Below are 23,631 nucleotides of genomic sequence, written 5' to 3' on the forward strand. Positions count from 1 at the left end.
GTGCTCATTATGAAACATATAGTTCAAAAAGTTTAAAGAAAAAATTAAAAATGACCATGTAAACTTTAGCCTAAAGTAGTCATGAAGAGTCCAGACTCTGGTATCAAACTCCCTGTGTTCAAATCCTGATTCTACCATCACTCACTGTGATACCTGGTGCAAATCACTCTGTCTGTGTCTCAGTTGCATAATCTGTAAAATGAGGATCATGGTGCATATCTCAGGGAATTGTCATGAGGATTATGAGTTAATAGTTGTAAAGTACTAGTCAAATAGTGTCTGCCAGATAGTAAATAACACATTTTTACATAAATGAGATACTCAGAAAACTAACAGTTAAAATTTTTGCTTATGTAATTTCAGAATTTTTTTCTATGTACAGACAGAAACAATTTGCACAAACACATTTTTAAATGAATAAATTTATTTCCAAATAAGATTTTGTCACCTGTATGTTTTGGTAAGTTTATATGTAGAAATTTTTACCCATGGCAATTTTATAATAATTTAAAAACTAATTTTTCCTTTTTATTTTGTATTATTAAATATTTTATTAAGCAATTTTTCAAATTCATATGTAAAGAATAAAATAATAATGTAACAAAGTTTAAAATTTTTTCAATAAATATATTACCCGTATTTGGTGGAATTTATTCCAAATTACCTTGATGTTGCTATTGTAAATGGTATGCCAAAAATTACATATTCTGACTGATTATTAATGTGGTATAGGAACACAATACATTTTTTATATTCAACTTCTATCCCAACCTCGTACTAAATTCTGTTATTAACTATTGATTTCTTTGTCTATTTTTAGGGTTTTCTGCATAAACCATGATCTGACTTGTAAATAATTATAGCTTTATTTCTTTGTTATCTTAATACCTTTTTTGTGAAGTTTTTGTTTGTTTGTCTCATTGTCTCCCTAAGCAGTAATGTCTATAAGGGGCCATTTCATCTTTCTTATTCACCTTTTTTTTTGAGAAATAATTGACATATGACATTATGTAAGTTTAAGGTGTACAGTATGTTGGTTTGGTACATTTATATGTTGCAATATGATTACTACAGTAGCATTAGTCAACATCTTTATCATGTCTCATAATTATCCTTTCTTTTGTGTGTTGAGAACAGTTAAGATTTAGTCTCTTAGTAACTTTGAAGTTTACAACACAGTATTGTTGACTATAATCACTATGCTGTACATCAGATCTCCAGAACTTATTTATCTACTAGTTATACCTTTGTGCCCTTAAACAACACCTCCCCAATTCCCCACCCACCACCTCCAGCCCCAGGTAACTATCTTTCTACTCTGTTTTGACAAGGTCAGTTTTTTTTTAAAGATTCTACGTATAGGTGATATACTGCATTCGTCCTCTCTCTGACTCATCTCACGTAGTATAGTGCCTTTGAGATCCATCCATGTTGTCTCAAATGGCAGGATTTCCTTCTTTCTCATGGCTGAATATTCCATTGTATATTTATACCACATCTTGTTTAGCCATTCATCCATTGACATACGCTTAGGTTGCTTCCGTATCTTCACTATTGTGAATAATGCTGCAATGAACATGGGTGTGCTTTGAGATACTGATTTTAATTCTTTCGGATATATACCCAGTAGGATTGCTGGATCATATGATAGTTCTGTTTTTAATTTTTTGAGGAACTGCTGTACGGTTTTCCATAATCGCTGTATCAATTTACATTGCCACCAACAGTATACTGGGGTTCCCTTTTCTCCACTTTCTTGCCAGTACTTATCTCTTGTCTTTTTGATAAAAGCCATCCTATCAGGTGTGAGGTGTTATCTCATCATGATTTTGATTTGCGTTTCCCTGATGATTAGTGATGTTGAGCATCTTTTCACATATCTTTTGGAAAAATGTCTATTTAGGTCCTTTGTCCATTTTTTAATTGGATTATTTTCTCTTTTGCTATTGAGTATTATGAGTTTTTTAAAATATATTCTGGATATTATTCCCTTATCAGATACACGGTTTGTGAATATTTTCTCCCGTTCTGGAGGCTGTCTTTTGTATTTATTGATTGTTTTCTTTCCTGGGGAGAAGATCTTTAGTTTAGTGTAGTCCCACGTGTTTATTATAGTTTCTGTTGCCTGTGCTTTTGGTGACTTATCCAAGAAATCATTGCTAGACCAAAGTCAAAGATCTTTCTTCTTATGTTTTCTTCTAGGAGTTTTACAGCTTCAGGTCTTACATAGAAATCTTTGATCCATTTTGAGTTAATTTTTGTGAGTGGTGTAAGGTAGGTGTCCAGTTTCATTCTTTTGCATGTGGTTGTCCAGTTTTCCCAACACCAGTTATTGAAGAGACTATCCTTTCCTCATTGCACGTTCTTGGATCCATCGTCAAAAATTGGTTGACTATACATGTAGGGGTTTATTAATACCTTTTATTTTATTTAATTTCTTGTTGTATTGTGCCACTAAGACTTTTAGCATGTTGTTGAAGAGGGTATCTTTGTTTTTTGCTTTATTATTTTATTTTTTTAAATTAACAGAATTGCTTTGAACATTTTATCATTAAGTTGATCTTTGTTGTTAGTTTTTGGTAAATATCCTTTATTAGGTTTAGGAATTCCCATAGATTCCTAATTTTACAAGAGTTTTATTTTCTTCTATTTCCATGATGCATGAATACACGTGGAATTTATATCTATATCTACAACGATATAAATTTATATGTGTATATATTTTGCATCTATTGAGATAATCATGCTATTTTCCTCTTTTAATCTGTCAATGTGATGAATTATACCATATTTTTAAATGTTGATCCCAACTTTCATTCTGGTAAAAAAAAACACACTTGGTCATTTATTAAATATCATCTTTTATTTTGCGCTAGGATTTTTACACACCTTTACACAGATTTCATTGGCCTACAAATTTTCTTTTATGTGCAAATCTTGTTTTAATCATGTATTAAGGATATATACCGACGCCATAGTGTGAGTTGCATAATATTCTGTCCTTTATACTTTCTCTGCAATTCTTTTTTAAGTTTGGACTTACCTGTTTCTGTAACCTGCTGTACCTTACTGTTGTGGATAGCTCCCATATGAGAGCACATTGCTCTAACCTGTTCTTTTTAGTGGAGGCATGGGGATTCATTGATGGGATCTGCTGTAATTTGTTTAACCAACCTCCACTGAGGGACATTTCTGTTGACTCCAATTTTTTTCCTATCACTAGCAAAAGTACATTATTCCACACTGAACTTGCTCTTGTTCCTCTATTTTAGATGCTGATTTCTAAAGAATGAGTTTATTTAACTTTCACCTCTCTCCGTTTAGTAAATAATGTGCTTTTATTCCAGCACCTTCCCCTCAGGGAACTCTGATACATGATTCTGAGTCTAAAGGTCATAGAGGCAGAATGAAAGCAGAAATACAATTTCTGAATTTCTGATTAAACAGCCTCTAAACGAGGGGCAAGAGAATGGACCTAAAGTCATTTATAACCTAGTATTCAGGTGCTAGCTTACCCTCCCATCCTAGTTACTTATGACAGCTGCCTCCCCATCCCCACTGTGATTGTTATCCCTGAATGTCTACTGATTACTTCTCATTTTCTAAGCCCATTCTAAATTATAGTATCATTGTTTATCTAATCATAATGTTTTTACTATTTCTTTCCTTTTCCTTTTTTTCTATCTATCCATCCTTCTATCTATCTATCTATCTATCTATCTATCTATCTATCTATCTATCTATCATCTATTCATCCATCCTAATTTGTGTAATAGAGTAGTGGGGAAAGACATAAATGAATGAAAAAAGGCAAAAAATTTCCCCTACATATTCCAAAATTCTACCAATGAGAGAGTTCTTTAGGTTAATGGACACACAGTTTTAAAAGGAGAAAACTTCTGGGAACTTAAACACTGTTAGTTATTCTCACATTGGTGTGAACTAGTTGCTAGGTGAGTCTTTCCCAGCTTCTTCAAGGCTAGCATTATTGAAAGATTTAAAGTTTGGTTGAGAGAAATAAGAAAGAGTTTTGGAGCATGTGTAGCTGTCTAGAAGGAGGCTTTGAGACCAGTGACAGACTCAGATTCCTACATTGTTGGGGCTTGGAGGAATAAGGAGGAGAGAAATACCAGAGAGGGAAAGGAAATCTAATGTACACACCTGAGCTGCTCCAGAACTTTCCTGGGGTCAGCCCTGAACACGCCACTAAGTCCCTGAAATCTTTGCCTTTGGTGTAATAGCAGCTTTAAAGCCACCAAGTAATGTGCAAATCTAGTGTTTTTATAAGCAGACAAGGAGAACAAGAAAGATTCTAATTTAGGGAAGTGGCTCTGAAAACGTAAGGTGAAGATAGTGGGTACATTTGCCAGAACCAAAACATTCCGGAAAATTCACTCAAACTCAACTCAGAGGAGTAGCAGACCCCAGTCTTTATGCTCTTCAAAGTGGGGTTATAAGTCATTTGGGGAAAGGGGAAAAGGTCAGAGGACTTATTGTAGGTTAAATAAATACCGCACACACAACTAATCAGAGAGGCCTAGTCGTTTTTCTTAGAAAAATCTCTCGAGCCCCAAGCCAAATGTGGTGTTTGAACTCTAGATTTTGCTTTCTAGTTACAACTTGGGTTTGCCTAGGTGATGTTGGAAAGAAAAATTACAGCAGGGAGGGCAGGCAAGAAAAGTTTTGCACATATTATTATTTAAGCTTTGACTACCTGTGGCTTGTCACAGAAAAATAGGTAGTCGTAATGTTAAAAATTGCTGCTATTTTAAACCACATCGTTATTTTATGTTTATCCAACACTAATGGATCTCAGGTCACTGCCAACGGTGTGCTCCTAGAAAGAGTGCCCAGGACAGAGATTATTCTAGAAGTCAATCAAAGGGCAGGTATTAAATGGGTGAAAAATCCAACTCTTCTGGATTGTATATCCCAGAAGACTTGGATATAAAGTGCAAGAAATTTATGGGTTGTTCTCAGACTTGCAAATTAAGCAAAATAAACTGTCTTGCGTTTTTATTTTACAAGTATGAAAAGTAAGCCAAATTGAATACATTTAGAGAGCAATATAGTGGAATAAACTATGCTGTAGAAAACTGTCAAGCTAAAGAACAACACAACACAACACAAAACAAAATTAAAAAAACACCATAATTTTTAATGCATTGCTGTGCTTACAACAAATTGAAGAGATCTCTGAAGTTCTCTTCTTCTCACTCCAAAAATTTAGTTAACCAGAGAAAGGGGGATAAGCAGTAAACAAACACAAATGGTGGAGTTTTTATGGCAAATTTCAGTACCAGCCCTGCAATTGAAAAACTAAACTTTGAGCCAGCAGCAAAGTGGGAGAGCTTGGCCAGAGAAGTCCACATTAATCCTAGGACTCTGGAAGGGGCCTGAAAGTGTTATAGGTCGGTGGTGTGCCCCTGGAGCCCGGAAAGATTTCCAAGATTACTATAGAGATCAACCAAATATTAGCTTACAATCAATCATCAACAAATATGCAAGGAAACAGAGTAAGCAGAACACAAAACATTTAGATCCCAAAGATTTTGGATATCAGAACTAAAATGTATAGAATATAAAATAATTATGTATCAAATGTTGAAAGATATGAAAGATAGGACTATAAAAATCAATAAGAAACAAAAGACTATACAAAATGACTAGGCAGACTGGAAAAATAATAAAATAGAATTTTTAAAATGAAAATATGGTTGTGGAAATAAAAAGTTCAATTATTAGATTAGATACAGCTGAAAAAATAATCAGTAGAATGGAAGACAGCTCTGAAGAACTTTACCCAGAATGCAACAGAGAGAGAAAAAGAAATATAAAATAGAGGGCAAGAGCTATGGAAGACAGAGTGGAAATACCTAACAAACAGCTAATTAATGTCCCAGAAGAAGAAAATAGTGAGAATGATAGAGGGGCAATATCTGAAAAGGTAATAGCCGAAAATTTCCAGAAGAACAGTGTATATACAGAAGAATAAATTAAAAAAAACATAATTTATAGTGAAACACCAAAGACAAAGAGAAAAGCATAAAAGCAGAGAGGGAGAAAAGACAGACAACTGAAATATAAACCGAAAGCAGACTGACAGAAGAGTTCTGCACAGCAACAATGGGATCTCAGAAAGAGTGGATTAATATCTTCGCCACGCTAAGAGAAAATAACTATTAACCTCAAATTATGTGTCCAGAAAATATCTTTCAGAAACAAGCACAAAATAAAGACATTTTCAAAAGAAGAAAGTTGTGCTGAGCTCACCACCAACAGACTCTCCCTGAAAGAACTTCTCAGTGATGCTTTAGGAAGAAATCAAATGATCCTGGGAAGACTTTTCTGAGATGCAAAAGATATGGGAGTAAAGAAATTGCTAAATCATTTTCTTCTTGGTGAGTCTAGCTAAAGGTTTGTCAATTTTGTTGATCTTTTCAAAGAACTAGCTCTTGGTTTTATTAATTTTTTCTATTGTTTTTTTGGTCTCTATTTCATTTATTTCTGCTCTAATTTTTATTATTTCCCTTCTTCTACTGATTTTTGGCTTTGTTTGTTCTTCTTTTTCCAGTTACCAGAGGGGAAGGGGGGAAGGAGGAGGGTAAAAGGGATAATTCGGTACATGTGTGTGGTGATGGGTTGTAATTAGTATTGTGGTGGTGAACATGGTGTAATCTATGCAGAAATAGAAGTATAATGATGTACACCTGAAATTTTTACAATGTTATAAACCAATGTTACTGCAATAAACAAAAAATTAAAAAAAAACAAAAACAACAACAAAAAAAGAAATTGCTAAATCAGTAAGTAAATCTAAACTAGCATTGTCTTTACAAAGTAAATTTAAAAATTATACATAATTTGTAGAATTTAAAAATGGAGCGAACCACAATACTTCTTAAAAAGAGCAGGGAGGATATGAGAATTAAAAGGTTCTAAAGTCATTATTCTGGAAGGTGTTCAATAATATTTTTTATTTTGTTAAGGGGCGTATTTATGGTAGAAATTTTTTAGGAAGACCACTAAAGTAGAAAAAACAAATAAAGGAGGAAAATGGAAACATGCTGAGAGAGTAGCTGCTTTACTATCATGGGAAGAAAATTCCCCTTCTAAAAAAGAAGCCTCATATATTTATGATTTCCTATTTTTTCCTCTTTAATCTCACAAAGGGAAAGGGACAAATTATTTAAAAAATGAAAGGCCAGCCCTTCTTTAACAAAGCCAAGAGATGCAGAGAGTTACAAGTGAGAAAATCATTATTTATACAAGAAAATATTTCTTCATCTTGCAGAAAAAACAACCATGGAATTACTTCTAGAACCCATTGCCCTTCGTATATTTTTACCCAAGATTTGTTTTCTTTAAAAATAGTTGTGAAATATAGATTGTAAAGAGAGTACATAAAAATAAATATATAGAGTTTAAAGACCAATAATAAAATGAACAGCATGTGCCCAACAACTGTGCCAGAAAATGAATGGTCACACCCTAGGAGCACTCTGTGTGCCTTCTCTAATCACATTGTACCCCATATCTGCCAGAAGGAGCCACCTAACTGAATTTTCTTCCCTGATTTTTCTCCACTGTTGTTACTAGCCGTTTTTATATCCTTATACAATATATTGATTAATTCTGACTGTATTATAGAATTGGAATCATACCTATGTATTCTTATATGACTGCTTAAAATTACGTTTTTAAAATTTATCTATATTGATTTTTATAGCTACAATTCATTCATTTTCATTGCAATATATTATTCAGCTTATGGATATAGGTGAAGTTATTTATTTATTTCAACCTACAATTGATGAACTTTGGGACTGATTCCAATTTTTGCTGCAAACAATTCTACTAAAAATAGTTGTACATATTTCCCTAATGAATATGTGCAAGAATTTTTCTGATACGTATGAAATTGCTGTGTCATGGGGTATGCGCATATTAAACTCAGTGTCTTAATATGAAAAGGATTTATTTATTACTCAAGCTACATGTCAAGTACAGGTCACTGTGGTGGGGTTCTTTACTTCAGGTTGTCTTTGTATTAAGACCTTTGTTCCAGAACTTTCTACATGTGGAAAGTTACTTGTCAACCTGGAAGATAAGAGAAAGGTGGAAAATTGTGCTTTGGCTCTTAAATTCTAGTATCTGGAAATAACACATATCACTCCTGCTCACATTTCATTTGCTTCAAGCAAGTTACACGATCATACCTCATTTCATGGCAGCAGGGAAGTATAACCCTACTGTTTGGATGGAAGAGAACTGGAAATATTGGTTAGGAGTTCTAATGTCTACCATAGTCCACCATCTCAGACACCAAATATTTGGTTCACTCTCCTTCACCCCTGCAGAATACATAAATGCCCTTCCCAAGGAAGTCAGTACAAAAGTCCTGTCTAGTCACGGCATTGACCTCAAAGTTCCTGACCACCGGGTGACGGGCAGCAGTGTCTATACGAGGGGTTTTGGGAGGGGTGGATGGTATTATGATTGAATTGTGTCCCCATAAAAAGATATGTTGAAGTCCTAACCTCTGGTGACTGTGAATATAACTTTATTTGGAAATAGGGTCTTTGCAGATATAATCAAGTTAAGATGAGGTGATACTGGATTAAGGTGGGCCCTAATCCAATATGACTCGTGTCCCTATAGAAAAAGGAGAAGAGACGGATGTGAGAGGAGAACGTCATGCAACAACAGAAGCAGAGACAAAAGTGTTGCTGCTGCAAGCCAAGGAGTGTTCAGGAAGATAGAAGGAGACAGGGAAGGATCTTCCCCTAGAGATTTCAGAGGGAGCATGACGCGGCTGACACCTAGATTTCAGACGATTAGTCTCCAGAACTGTGAGACAATAGGTTTCTGTTGTTCTGAGCCACTCAGTTTGTGGTATTTTGTTACGGCAGCCCTAGGAAACTAATACAAATGGGTCATAAACGTTTGTTTCTACATTACGTCAGATGTAATTCCTCTTGAACTCGAAACCTGTGCTCTAACAAGATAAGTTTTCACTCCCCTCTTTCTCTGGCACACATACACCTGATGTACAGTGCTGGCACAGGGCCATGGCAGGTGAGTGCGTTCTGCACAAGGGACGAAGAGGGACTGAATATGTGACCAGAGGAGTGGACTGTGGTAGATATCACCTCCTGCACTGATATCCGGTCTCCCTGTCCTTCCAGGTGCACGTTAGGATTGTCCTTCCACGTCTCTTTGAAGTCAGGCGTAGTCATGTGAGTGGGTCTAGCAAGTGAATTTGGGTGGAAATAATGTCCTTTTAGTTATTGGCCCAAGACTTTCCAGCCATCATGAAAACACTTTTTGAGATAAAGCCTCCACCAAGCTGAGTCCCAGACAGACTCTGATGACCAGAGCTCCCTCGTCCCCACATTGGAAATGCAGGTAGATCCTTGCTACTGTAAGCCACAAAGAGCTGGGGTTGTCTGTCCCTTCAGCATAATCTAGCTGATCCTGACAGATAGAATGAGCACATAACTCAGTGATATATTCTTGTAAATATTGTATTCTATTATAATAAAATAAAAGAAATAAGTATCTGAATTTAACTTCTAATAGTCCACAAACCTTTATTCTTCAGACTGAAAGGATCTATGGCAATGACTCCATTTAACTTTCTGTTCAATTCTTTGGGGTCTGTTGTTATTATTGTCACTTGCACTCATTTATATATTTATTGAATGCCAACTATATATTAGGCCCTGTTTTAGGCATTGGCATTTAAAGATAAGAAAGACATAGTTCCTGACATGAAGTAATTCACAGTCTAAAGAGGTAGACACAAGTGTAGGCTACTTCCCTCACTGCAGTGTGAGAAGGTCTGTGTAAATCTTCTTATTATTTGGTCCACCTGGGCGACTGGGTCACGCCTGCTGTGAACTGCCTTTGGGGGAAGAATCCCGGTGTGAGAAGTCACTGTGACCTGCAAATGGTCAGAGTCTTAGGTGGAAAAATGATGGAGGGTTCATACACGTGATTCACTAATCTGTGGAGAACGTGTGTCAGAAAGAAAAGACAGATGTGAGAATCCAGAAATCAAAAAGTCTGAGTCTTAGAGAGGGGCAGAAGCAGGATTAAGGCCAAATTTGGCATCTGTGAGACAGAAGATGGAGAGGCTGGGTGAGGTGGTGCGTGGGGAGGGGGACATGGTGGGCTCCAGAATTTCACAAAGGGTCACAAAAGCAGAGAGGAGGTGACACTTGAATTGCTGTTGAAGGATGACTAGGGGTTTCCCAATAATCAAAGAAACAGGATTTATTGCCAGATGGATAAAGACTGTCAAAAGTCATTTTGGGCAGAGGAAAGTGATATGAAATAGACTAGAGTAGAGCTCATGGGGATAGAATGGGGGGTGTTGGTGCTCCAGACAATTGCAAAGAACAAAGAACTGGGATTTGATTTCAGAGACAATAGGAAGCCAACAAAGTTTCCAAGCAGGAACATGGTGTGACCCAAGTTGTTATTTTGGATGGGGTAGTTTTGCAGCCTCAGAAAGCAAGCTGGTGTGAGGGGTGTCCAGTAGCAGGACAGCTGGACAGAAGGACCTTGCAGCGGTCCAGGCAGGACATGGTGAGGGGCTGGAATGGAGCAGTGACAACAGGAATGCAGAGGAGGGCCTGAAAATAAAGACTCTTCTAAGATGGAAGGCTGGGATTTGGCGCCTGACTGGATGCAGGGACAAAGAAGACATAGGTAAGCTGTGCAGCCATGACTTCAAAAGATGGTGATAAAAACCAGGGCCATGGGCCGGCCCCGTGGCTTAGCGGTTAAGTGCTCGCGCTCCGCTGCTGGCGGCCCAGGTTCGGATCCCGGGCGCGTCACCGACGCACCGCCTCTCCGGCCATGCTGAGGCCGCATCCCACACACAGCAACTAGAAAGATATGCAACTGTGACATACAACTATCTACTGGGGCTTTGGGGGAAAAAAGGAGGAGGATAGGCAATAGATGTTAGCTCAGAGTCAGTCTTCCTCAGCAAAAAGAGGAGGATTAGCATGTGTTAGCTAAGGGCTGATCTTCCTCACGAAACAAAAAAAAACCCCCCAGGGCCAGCAGTCATGGACGTCAGTTCCAATTCCAGTGCTGCAACTACCTGGCTGTAGGACACCAGAAAAACAATTTCCCCTCCTGAGTTTATTTACAGAAGGAAGGGGTTAATTGGAAAACGTAAAGTTTCTTTGAGCTTGAAGATTCTATTATTCCAAGCTTTTTTTTCCGTTCATAACACTTAGTTTCAAAACCAGTGATTCATGAAACCCCTGCCATTTTTCTCTAAAGTAAACTTAGAACAATATATCTCGCATTGCCTTTAAGAGCCCAAGGGTCCAACATTTATTGAAAATGTTATGAGCCAAATGCTGAGGCAGATGACCCGCCTTTGGAATTTGACCTTGATAAAACAGTGCATCATAAACAGATTCAGGGGGAGGAGATGAGGGGAACTCAGAGATGAATCAGCAAATTGGAACTGAGCAAGATAATTAAAAATTGAAAACAGTATTTCTTGCTTGCTATATTTGTTAAAGCTCGTGAGTTATAGAAATATTGAACTTCAATTCTTGAACAAAACATATAATGAAACCAGTTGATTTTTAGGCTCTTTGGTCATTCATATCTTCTTAATCTTTAAGAGCACTTCTAGAAGGTTCTAGTTCTTTGTAGTGAATAGTTTTTAAGATCTTTGGCTATAGCTTCCATTATGTGAGGTAAGTTCCAGAATACAGTACAGTAAAAACGGTCACAACCCACACATTCAATGGGAATTATTAGCAATAAAAAATGCAGCCGTTTCCCTCCACGTTGCCAACAGACCTCCTGATGGATGTTTTATGTTAATGTGCAAATGTTCTTTTTGGTCTGCCTCATTTTAGGGAAGCAGCTTGAAAATATTTCATCCCACATTTCAAATATTTTGTTCCAAGGATACCGAATAATAAAATGTGCTTCCCAGCCTCTTGAATAATAAATCCATTTATTTATGAGGCAACTAATTTTGTAAACTTCGTGTAATTTAGGTTTTTCTGATCTGACGTAAGATTTTCCAAGAAGGAGGAAGGATATAGAGCAAATGGAATCTGGTCTTTTGCTTTTTGTTTTTCTAAGTGTAATATTAAGCCCAAATATGCCACACAGACTCTTAAAACTGGAAAATTGGATGTTTCACTCATAGGCCTTTAGGCTTTAGGTTTTAATATCCTTAAAATCGACAACGGGCTTATGTCAGTGATGGAAGACAAACAGATAACAACTCCTGGAGAAATAGCGTTTTACCTGCAGCTGTGAAAGAACACATTTGAGAGCTTCCCGTGCTGTGACTCAGCCTGTAGCGACGATAAAGGAGAAAGAGGCAAAAATTGTGGGGCACCTCTCCTCTGGCTCTGAGAGGAGGCAGAGAGAGAACTTGTAATCACCACCTATAAGTCATTGGGCTCGGTGCTAACTGCCGTTTTGATTTGGCCTGGAGTTTGGTTGGGGTAGGTAAAAAGCGGTGGGATATGGACTTGGGGATGGGCTATTGGTAGCTGATAAAGTGAGGGAAGTGAGAAGGTTGTTTATATTCATTCATTCACTTATTCATCCATCCATCCATCCATCCATCCATCCATCCATCCATCCATCCATCCATCCAATCAATAAACAGTTATTGAGACGTAGTATGTTCTCAGCATTGCTGGAGACAGAGCAGTGAACAATACAGACGAAAACTCTTGCCTTTAAGGAGCTTATATTTTATTGAAGGAAGTTAGAAATTAAACAAGCAAAAGCTATAATATGTCACAATGTGATAAATGTTATGGAGAAAAATAAAGCAGGTGTGCTGATGGGGATCAGGCAGCTATCTTAAATAGAGTGGCGGGGAAGCTCTCGCTGATAAGGTGACATTTAAGAAGTGAAGGAGGTGAGGGAGAGCCCGCCATCTGGGAAGAGGAGATATTCGAGGAAAAGAGCCTCCAGGTGGAGCACAAGTAGCTGGGACAGGAGAATCTTGGCTTGTTCATGGAGGCATGTGGGTGGCGGGGCATGGACCCAGGGGAGACGGGAGGAGAGGAAGTCTGCAATGTTGGGTGCGGGTAGGGGGCTGTCCAGAGCACACAGTGCCCTGCAGATTCCTGCTCTGCCTGAGATAGAAACCACTGCAGAGTGTCCAGCTGAAAAGTCCTGTGACCTGACGTGGATTTTTCAAATAATCAATCTGGCTACTATGCTGTGGATAGACTGTGGGTGGAGGGGAGCCAGGGCAAAGGAAGGATACAGATATGTGGATCTCTCAGTCATTAAGATGAGTAGCTGGCAGGGACTTGAACCTGGGTGAAAGGAGTAGAGATGAGAAATGGTTGAGTTCTGAGTATGCTTTGAAGGTGGAACCAGCAGGATTTACTGATAGGTTGGATTCGTGTTACAAGGGAAATAGAGGAGTCATGAATGACTATAGTAATTTTGTCTGAGCACCTAGAAGGATGGCATTGCAAGATTGGGAAGGCTGGGAGGTGCAAGGGGAAAGGTTAGGAGTTTCTTTCTGAACCTGTTAAAATTGGAATGTTTCAAAGTGTGGAGGGAAAACCAACAAAACATACTCTCCCTCAAATTTTAATAGGTATTTTTTAGGAATACGGATATGGTTGATAAAAGTGTATAAAATAGAAGGGAATGAAAAACACAAAATTTAAGAGAGTGGCTTCTCCATTTAGAGGACAAAGGGCAGTGATGCAAAGTGAAACAACACAGGCTGATGCAGTGACACTGGTGATGCTCTGGTCTTCCAGTGAAGCAGAAGGTTCGTGCTGTTCATTTTATTACTTTTCATAACTTACATATATTCTGTTGTAGTAATCAAATATCACATGTTAAAAAGTTAGGAAGAGAATGAGAGGAATTGGAAACAAGGAGTCTAGACAACTATTTTGAGGAATTTTTTTTTTTTTTTTTTTTTTTTGTGAGGAGATCAGCCCTGAGCTAACATCCGCCAATCCTCCTCTTTTTTTTGCTGAGGAAGACGGCCCTGGGCTCACATCTGTGCCTATCTTCCTCCACTTTATATGGGACGCCGCCACAGCATGGCTTACCAAGCAGTGCGTCGGTGCGCGCCCGGGATCCGAACCAGCGAACCCCGGGCCGCCGCAGCGGAGCGCGCGCACTTAACCGCTTGCGCCACCGGGCGGCCCCAATGAGGAATGTTTTGATGAAGAGGAGCAGGGAAATTGGGTTGAAATGGAGTCAAGAAAGGGTGTTTTGAAAATTGAATAATAAAATAAAGATGTGTGTATGCTGATGGGAATGATCCAGCTGAGAGGGAAGCATTGATGGCACAGGAAGGAAAGGGTACACAGGCGGCAGAGATGTCCTTGAGGAGACGAGAGGGTGTTATAGCCCGCTGCTTGTGGACTTGATGGAGTTCCTTCTATATCCTAGAGAGAAACCCATCGTTGGTTTTAGATACTGAAGATGCCTTCTCCCGTCCTACCACTTGCCTTTAGCATTCTTCATTAAACAGAAATTCCTATTTTTGATGTTATCAATTTAATTAACGTTTTGCTTGTGGTATTGTTTTTGAATTTTGTTTAAAGAAGTCCTTCCCAGCCTGTAGGTCACAGAGATAGTCTTCTATGTTTTGTTATACTAAATGTATATTACCTTTTGATTTGAATGAATGAATTAATCCTTGTAGCATCCACCTTTGTTTGTAGCATTAGGTAATGAATCAACTTCAAATTCTCCACACGGTAAACCAGCTTTTCCAACACAATCTGCTAAACAGTCTACCCTCTCCCCATTGGTTCGTGGAAAAATAACTGTTTGCAAGTTTCCCCCCTGCATAGTTGTTGCTTACTCCAAATTATTTTTTGCTTTTAGTATGTTTTGGCTTCTGCCTTTTTTATTAGAAGTTTTGTTCAAATGTCTGGTGAGTTTCCGTGTGAGCTCATACATTTTAAGATTGTCCCACTAAAGAGCTGGATGGAAGCTCTGTGTGTGTGGGGAGGACTGCCTGCTTGCACATACCTTGCAGGATGGTCTGGTGGTCTGTGTCATTGGGCAACCCTCCATGTCAGTACCTTAAAGTTTCTCCTCTTAAGGGACCAGATCCCCCCAAGGGGGCACATCTAACATCCTGCCTGGAGGGTATCAATCAGCTGTTTGCTTTTAGAAAAAGGTGGGAGGAAGCCTAGAATAGGGATAATACGGAGGGAAGTTTTCAAAACAGAATACACACATTTTTTACACAAGTCCCCTGCTTTTGTTGGGGCATCCCTACCCTATACCACCCCTGTGTGTCCCTAAGCTCAGAGACTCTGTCTTACACTATCAGAGAATAAACGTCTTTCTGGGTTCGGGTAGGGGCCCTAGTCTGGCCAAGCAGAGTTGAGGGGAATATATGTGGTTTTAGATTTTTGCGAAGAGACCTTGCCCAGTCCTCTTGTTTCAGCCCCACAATCACCGCTCTCTAGACATCCTTGAAACTGCCGATTTCCTGAGACTCTGAGAGCTTATGGAGTAAACCCCATGGCTTCTTGGTGTGTTCTTCCTCTGGTTAGAATTCAGCTTTCTCATAGCTTCTAAGTCACCATTCATCTGTCTCTTTCCCAGCTTCCAAAATTTTGGTGTGCTTATTTCTTCTCCTATCTATGTTTTTATGTGTGGCCAGAGAATTTCAGTTCCTGCTGTTAGTCTTTCTTGGGGAAAAGCCATTTCTGCTTTCTTCGAAGAATAGACCTCAGGGCTGAGGCATCATTAGCCTTCTCAGCTGAGCACCTGAGTTACCTGATATTTACGTGAAATGCCACCTCCACTGATGAGAGGAACTCGATTCACCTGTCTATGGCGAAAACCAGAACAAAATGCCTAGCCCCCCAGAGACCACCCAGGCGCAGGGTCCCCACTTCCCTCTGCTCTGCCTCCTCTTCTCTCAGTCTCCCTTCTGGTCCCACAAAGAGCTCTCACCTGATGCAAACTGAGGAAACTCCTTTTGGGATTGAGCCCAATCTCCAAATAATTTGGAGAGAATGTTATTATGTCCAAATGACCTTTTCTTAAAGGGGACACAATGCCTGGACACTCTATAATTGAGAAACCAGGGAGCCCAGCTGTGCAGCAAGAAGCTGTGTGTTTTGCAGAACTAAAGGACCTGTGGGCAAATACAGCTGGTTAGAAAACAAAGGCCTTTGTCTCCTGTGTGTGTGACTACACCCAGCATTTGGCTGGGAAGGATGTGGCCACGTGTGTCCAGTGCTTTGTTTTGAGAAGGCAGAAGCGTGATATTTGGGTCCCCGGTAGGAGAAAGGCTGTCTTCCCCTAACTTTGTGCTAAGGCTCTCGCCACATCCTGCCTTGGACGATGAGATGATTTCCAGGTTTGTATCATTTTTCTTCCAAAGAGCTTTGAGACACACCCAACACATATTTAATCCTACCCCACGCTCCCATCCCCAGTTTGTAAACAGAACCAGAGCAACAGAGACATTAAACAACGTGCCGGCTGTAACTCTGCAAGTCACAGACAGGTTCTGGAGCAAAGTTCAGGCCATTTGTCTTCGCTGACTCTCCCAGAGACCCTAGTTTTGCTGGGAAGATAGTGTAAGTGAGCAGATAATTTTCAAAACACTCTAACCATTTTCTTGGAATTTTCAATCGTGGCCATGGTGATGGATTTCTAGGATTTTTTTTAATTAAAAAATAAAAAAAGTTATAAAGGACTGAGCATTTCATTGTCAAACCGAACCTGAAAAGGCTTGAAAGTTAGAGTATAATCTGTCATGAAGGGACATTCGAATGATGAATTAATAATGAGCTAATGATGTCAAGTTCCTAGGATGAAAATTGGACTCATTGCAGGTGCACAGAGAAAGCTGGACAAGGTGAATCAATTACCTATGATCTTCCACAGAATTCTGATTAGTACATTTCTTTCCAACGGTCATAACAAAACAAAACGCCTAAACGCTCTATCAAAGATGCCTTAAAAATGTGACAGGCACAGTACAGTCATTGTAAATTGCCTTATATTTGTATCATATTTCACAAAATGAGAGATGCGTGAACAGAACGTTCATAGCTGGGCAATCAAGACTAATGAGGACCCACGGTCTCGGTGGTGATAAGTTCTTTTTTTTTTTTAATTTTATTTATTTATTTATTTTTCCCCCAAAGCCCCAGTAGATAGTTGTATGTCATAGCCGCACATCCTTCTAGTTGCTGTATGTGGGATGCGGCCTCAGCATGGCCGGAGAAGCGGTGCGTAGGTGCGCGCCTGGGTTCCGAACCGGCGCCACCAGCAGCGGAGCGGGCGCACTTAACTGCTAAGCCACCGGGCCAGCCCCAAGTGGTGATAAGTTCTAATCGTATGTGTACAACCTCTGGATTTTGTAAACTACTGTTACTATGTTAGTTTTTTTTCGGGTCAAAGATGTCTTTTGAAACTGGGGTTCTAAAACTGTTGTATTTCTCAGATCAGCAAATATCAGGAAAAGATCGGGGCTGATGTAACTGTGGCCCTGCAGCAGACTGAACTATGAGTCACGGTTTTCCCCTCCCCTCTGGTGCGGTTCTACTCTCACTACCTTGGCCCCGTGGACGGTGGAGAGTACTTTTCCACCCTTGACTTTGGGCTCAACCATGTGATTCACTTTGGCTAAGGGAATGTGGGCTCTGCTGTCTTGCTTCTCTGCCACTGTCATGGGAAGAACATGCCGCAATAGCCCAGTGGCCCCAGGAGAATGAGAGACATAGAGCAGAGCTTCCCCCGCCAATCAGGAGATGTGCGACCAAGAAATAAATGCTTATCTTTGTATGCTGCTGAGTTTCGCGGGAGTGTGTTATATAGAGTTATTGTGGCTGTCACTGAAGATCCACTCAACATTTTATTTTATTTGCCAAACAAGAACAGTAAAGGACAAAAATTCTCATCATTATTACCATCATTTCATAAAAGACAAGACATCTTATTACTAAAGAACAGAAAGACCGTAATTTAAAAGAGAACATTCCTTTAAACTGAAATATTTAACTTTATTAAAAACGCATTAAAGAATTTTCATTTTTCTCATTTTTTTACAGGAGCTGTGAAAATGTCATCAGTGGCTTGTAGCAGTCTGGGGAATAACTAGGAGTCTTCACATAGGACAAGGGTCTAGGCACGGGTTCTCTGGAAGATTTCTCTGATCTCCCCAGCTGTGTATGAGTTAAAGTTCTTGCATATTCCTTTTCTTGCATCTCAGGGTACCATTTTGGTGTAATATAGCTTTCATAAAAATCTCCTTTGTTTACCTCTTCAAAAGGCAAGCAACACCCCTTGTATTTAAAGTATGCTGTTTTTGAGAGGCTAGAGTGTGCTGAAATAGCCTGGTGGAGGTCCTGCAAGGGGGGTGTGAGTGTCTCTAAATGGAGCAAGTTATTTCCTTGCTTCATTTGGTGGTTTTGGCTGCTGATGCCCATCTTGTCCCCGACCAGTGGTCTTCAATGAAAGCCGCCTGATCAGCATGGCTTAGGCAGTGTGAGGTTTGATTCATTTTCCCCACATTGCTTTCCTTTCTTATTTTTAGCACCACTGTTAACAAAGAAAATAAAGGCAATCATCCAAAAGACTAAATATCGAATTGCTGGTTGCAGAATATAAATCATAGCCCAGGAGAAGGAATTTGGCTCTTCCTCTTGTTATAAGCATAAAAGTGGCTATTCACACAGGAAATCATGGTCTGGAGACAATAAAAACAAGAGAAATTCAAGTGGAAGGCCTTCCCCAGGCGGATGGAAAGCGAATCGAGATATCTAGATGAAGGCAAAACTCAAACCTATTGGTTTTCACCAGTCCTTCTGCACACAGCCTGTCAGTTCAGCCAGGCTCTTGGGTGAGCCACCAGATCCTCAGCAAATCAGGCAGTGATTAAGTGCAGCTGCAGTGGACTCTGCATTGCAAAGTCCTCTGATTCTTTTGGTTCTTTTTTTTTTTTTTTGGTGAGAAGTTTTGCCCTGAGCTAACATCCGTTGCCAATCTTCTTCTTCTTTTTTTTTTTGCTTGAGGAAGATTAGTCCTGAGCTAACATCTGTGCCAATCATCCTCTATTTTGTATGTGGGACGCCTCCACAGCATGGCTGATGAGTCGAGTAGGTCCATGCCCGGGATCCAAACCTGCAAACCTGGGCCACTGAAGTGGAGTGTGCAGAACTTTAACCACTCGGCCTCATAGTTCTTGTTTTTGAAATAAAAAAACCCTAGCAAACTGTGTATACATATACAAGTGAATGCATGTAAAAATGGTGAAAACGGAATAAGGTCTGTAGTTTTCAATATTGTACCAATGTCAATTTCCTAGTTTTGATATTATACTTAGGGTTGCCAGATTTTGCAAATAAAAATACAGGACATTGAGTCGAATTTGAATTTCAGATAAACAACAAATAGTATTGGGACATACTTATACTTAAAAATTATTTGCTGTTTATCTGAAATTCAAATTTAACTGAATATCCTGTATTTTACCAGGCAATCCTGATTAGACTACAGTTATTTACAATGTCACTATTAGGAAGGCTGTATGAAGAAGCCTTGGGACTCCATGGACCACTTTTGCAACTTCCTATAAGTCCATAATTGTTTCAAAATAAAAAGTTAAAAGAATCATATCCTCTGAAAATCCTTACATACAAAAATATAGGAATATAGGCATCCTCAGATAACCTGGGAATGAAGTAGATTATATGTTATTCATTGAGCTATAGTGAATTTGAAGAGGCTAGGTATATTTCTCTCAATATGGAAAAAAACAGTTAAGACAATTGGCGAAGATAAATTTTGTGTGGCAAGCTTCTCTTCCTATTCTTTTAAAGTCTTGAATGCACCTCATCTGTTGGCAATTGAGCAGCAAACAGCATTTTCACTCTGATGTGTTTGGAAGTGAGCTCTCTTTGATGCCTTGCGTCCCCAGTGACAAACTCTCCTGGCTACCAAAGTGATGTGCTAAAGTCCATGGCCAAAGATCAGGCTAAGCTGAAATTAGGAGCTGAATTTCTGTTTCTTGTCCTAGAGGAATTGCCTTTAGGACTATTAAATATGTCAGGATGAACTGAGAATCAGTATCATCAATTTCCTGAATTCTAAGAGACCAAAGCCCAGGCGACACTGCAAGGGAATATACGCTGTCCACCTGGTTACGTATTTGGGTCTGCATCGTTGGTCATGTCCTAGGCTGGTGAGATCTCAGGCCCTCTCTTACTCCTATAATTTAAAACCAAGACAAGGAATCTGAGTCCTTGGCTCCTTTTTCATGGAACCATTTGCTAGTCATGGCGGTCCAAATGTTAGCACTCAAAATGTGGGTGGAAAAGTGAGTCAGATTTGGAAAAAGGGGACTGAAAATCCTTCCCCAAAGCACCACCCTTTGAACACCCCCCTCCACGTTTTCCTGTCCTAGTATTCAGAGATGATACCCAAATATTCAACAAACATAGCTAATGAATGCCTGATCCACCTATAATACTTTCCTATATTTTTAATCTGCATTCTGTATAGATCACTTCTTTATAGGACAATTTTATAGTATTTTTACCAAGGGAATAGATAGTCCAGTCTTTCCTCTTGCATGTTTAACTAAAAAAGTTTAAAATAGTATTTATGGTTTAAAAATTTTTCTTTCAGTTTCACAGCTCACTATTGGTAAGGTCTCGCTAATTTTTTAGAATTATTGTCAAAGTTTGAAAAATCCTGTAAAATTGCTTTCACATATGTGCAGCAAGATTTCAGGGACTTTCAATTATCTAGTTCAATGACTGCTCTTAATTGGTGACACTCACTAACCAGGTGCCAAAGTATTCATGTCAAGATGTGGGTGAGTGGCCCGAGTGCTTTAGGAGTAATCCTAGGAACCAACCACATCAGATAAGGTCTAGCAAAAAAACTTAGCTACGTGTGGAAGTAACTTGAAAGCACATAAATATATTCTACTAAAAGCAAATTGATATATCCTCAATTCAATTTTTTTATGATGTTTGCAAAATTGATGTGAAAAATTGTTATCATTTTTATTTGTGTTTTGAGTCTTAGTGAGGCTAAATTTTATTTTCATTGGTTTTTCTGGCTTTTTCATTGTTTTATTGTGAATTTCCAGTTTACATCATTTGCCCATTTTTCTCTTTAAATTTTTTCTTTTTTCTATTGATTTGTAAGACTTAAAAAATATATATTAAAGATAGTCACCTTTATATTTTGTGTATGTTATAGATATTTTTCTATTTGAATATGAATCTTCTTTATGGTGCTCTGCTGTATAGAAAATTTTAATATTTTATAATTAAATCTACAGATCTTGTCTTTTATGGTTCTACTTTTGGCCTCATTTAGTAAGTTCCTCTCTATTGCAAGACTGTAACAATATTGACCAAATAATAGTAGCAGCAATGAGAACAACAATAATAGTAATAATTATAACTGTTATATCTATTTAGTACATGTTATTTGCCAGAGAGCTCACTGGACACTGAACATATGTGATTATGTTGAATTCTCTTTAGCCCAGCAACCCAGGTGTTGTCAATTTCAACAAGAAATCCCTATGGAAATTTGCTTAACATTAAAAATTGAGCCTTCACATCCAACATCATGCTCTGTCTCTTCATCTATTTAGGTTTTCTTTCATGCTTTAAAGTAAAATTTTATAGTTTTCTTTATACTAATGTGGTTCATCTCATAAGGAGAGTTTTTGTTGTGTTACCAACGAAATCTTTTGAAAAATTTTGTGTCCGGTTGGTTATTATTAGCATATAGTAAAACTTTTGATTTTTATATGTAGATCTTATATCTGGCCATCTTACTTGACTCTCTTCTTTGTTCTAATAATTTTCCAGTTGAGTATCGTACAGTTTCTTGGTGGGCTGGCATGGAGTTATAAAATTTGTATCATCCTGCAACTTACATTGAAGAGAAAATGTAATTTCTTTAGTTTACCCATAGTTGACCTGGTTTTCCTACTTGCTAGTTAGCAGCAAAGACATTTAGCTAAATGTTCAGTCTAATTTAGTCCAATCTAGCAATTTAAGTAGTCTCTTTAGAGTGTTCTCAGTCTCTCCAGGAAAAACAGAAAACATAGTCATTTGGTGATCTGCCCCTTTCCTCTGTATTTTCCCCAAGATGGGGTCCGGAGGTATAAGGAAACTTACTCTGTCTTCATGGTGATGATGGGAAGGAGGATTCAGATGTGTGTAATATCCTTAATCTGTCTTCTCTGTGGTGAAGTCTCTGCTCTGCTGGCCTCCAGTACTGTAATTTGTGGCTGGTGAATTTGATGCTTATTCTTTCTTATTTTATCCATGTTCTTGGATGCAGTGGTTATCCTCATCTGTCACTCCGCCCCCATCTCTGGGCCCTCATCCTGCACCCCTGAATCTCTGCCTCACCCTCTTCCTGGTCCCTCCTAACCTCCGCTGTCAGGTCACAGGCACCCAGGGTCTCAACCTAGTGTCCTACCAGATGGGAACTAATGGCAGCCTGTGAAAGCTGAATGTCAATGCCTCACTCTGCACGTACCTCCAATTTTCTTTGATGCATTTGAATCCCATCTTGGTATGGGGACAACTTATGAAGTGGACTCCTCCCAGAGTCCTAATTGGGGAGCAGGAGACAAGAAAACTTGTTTGCCTTCAGTTTCATCCTCATTTATCTTACACATCTCCTTCTCTCCTTGCCCAGAGGGGAACATTGGAACAATGTTTTCCTGCTTTACTCTCTTGAATCCCTTTCCTCTCCCAGCCCAGAAAACGAAAAGATTTCTTTGAAATTTGCCCTTCATAGCTGTTTTTTGCTTTTTGTTATGGCTTTGCAGTCATAGGAAGGTATGGTATCTTTTCTGACCCAAAGAAACAAATCCTATTTGCATGTAAGAGGACAAAAATTACTGTATTCTCTCTTTTTTTTTTTATTGAGGTATAATTGACATGTAACATTATATTAGTTTCAGGTGTACAACATAATGATTCAATATTTGTATACACTGCGAAATGATCATCGCAATAAGTCTAGTTACCATCCTTCATCATACATAGTTACAAATTTATTTTTCTTGTGATGAGAACTTTTAAGATTTACTCTCTTAGCCACTTTTAAAGATGCAATACAGTATTACTAACTATGGTCAACATGCTGTATACTACATCCCCGTGACTTACTTATTTTATAACTGAAAGTTTGTACTTTTTGAGCCCTTGCACCCATTTTGCCCACCCTCCACCTCCTGCCTCTGGAAACTATGAATCTGTATATATGGTTTTGATTTTTTGGATTCAATATATAAGTGAAATCATATGGTATTTGTCTTTCTCTGTCTGACTTATTTCACTTAGTATAATACCCTTAAGTTCCTTCCATGTTGTCACAAATGGAAAGATTCCATTATTTTTGATGGCTAAATAGTATTCCATTGTATATATGTACCATATCTTCTTTATCCATTCATCTATTGATGGACACTTAGGTTGTTTCCATTTCTTGGCTATTGTAAATAATGCTGCAATGAACATGGGGGTCCATATATCTTTTTGAACTAGTGTTTTCGTTTTCTTCAGATAAATACCTGGGAGTGAGATTGCTGAATCATAAGGTAGTTCTAATTTTAATTTTTGAGTAACC

The sequence above is a fragment of the Diceros bicornis genome, chromosome 38 (genome assembly GCF_020826845.1).
Source record: "Diceros bicornis minor isolate mBicDic1 chromosome 38, mDicBic1.mat.cur, whole genome shotgun sequence".
NCBI lineage: Eukaryota > Metazoa > Chordata > Mammalia > Perissodactyla > Rhinocerotidae > Diceros > Diceros bicornis.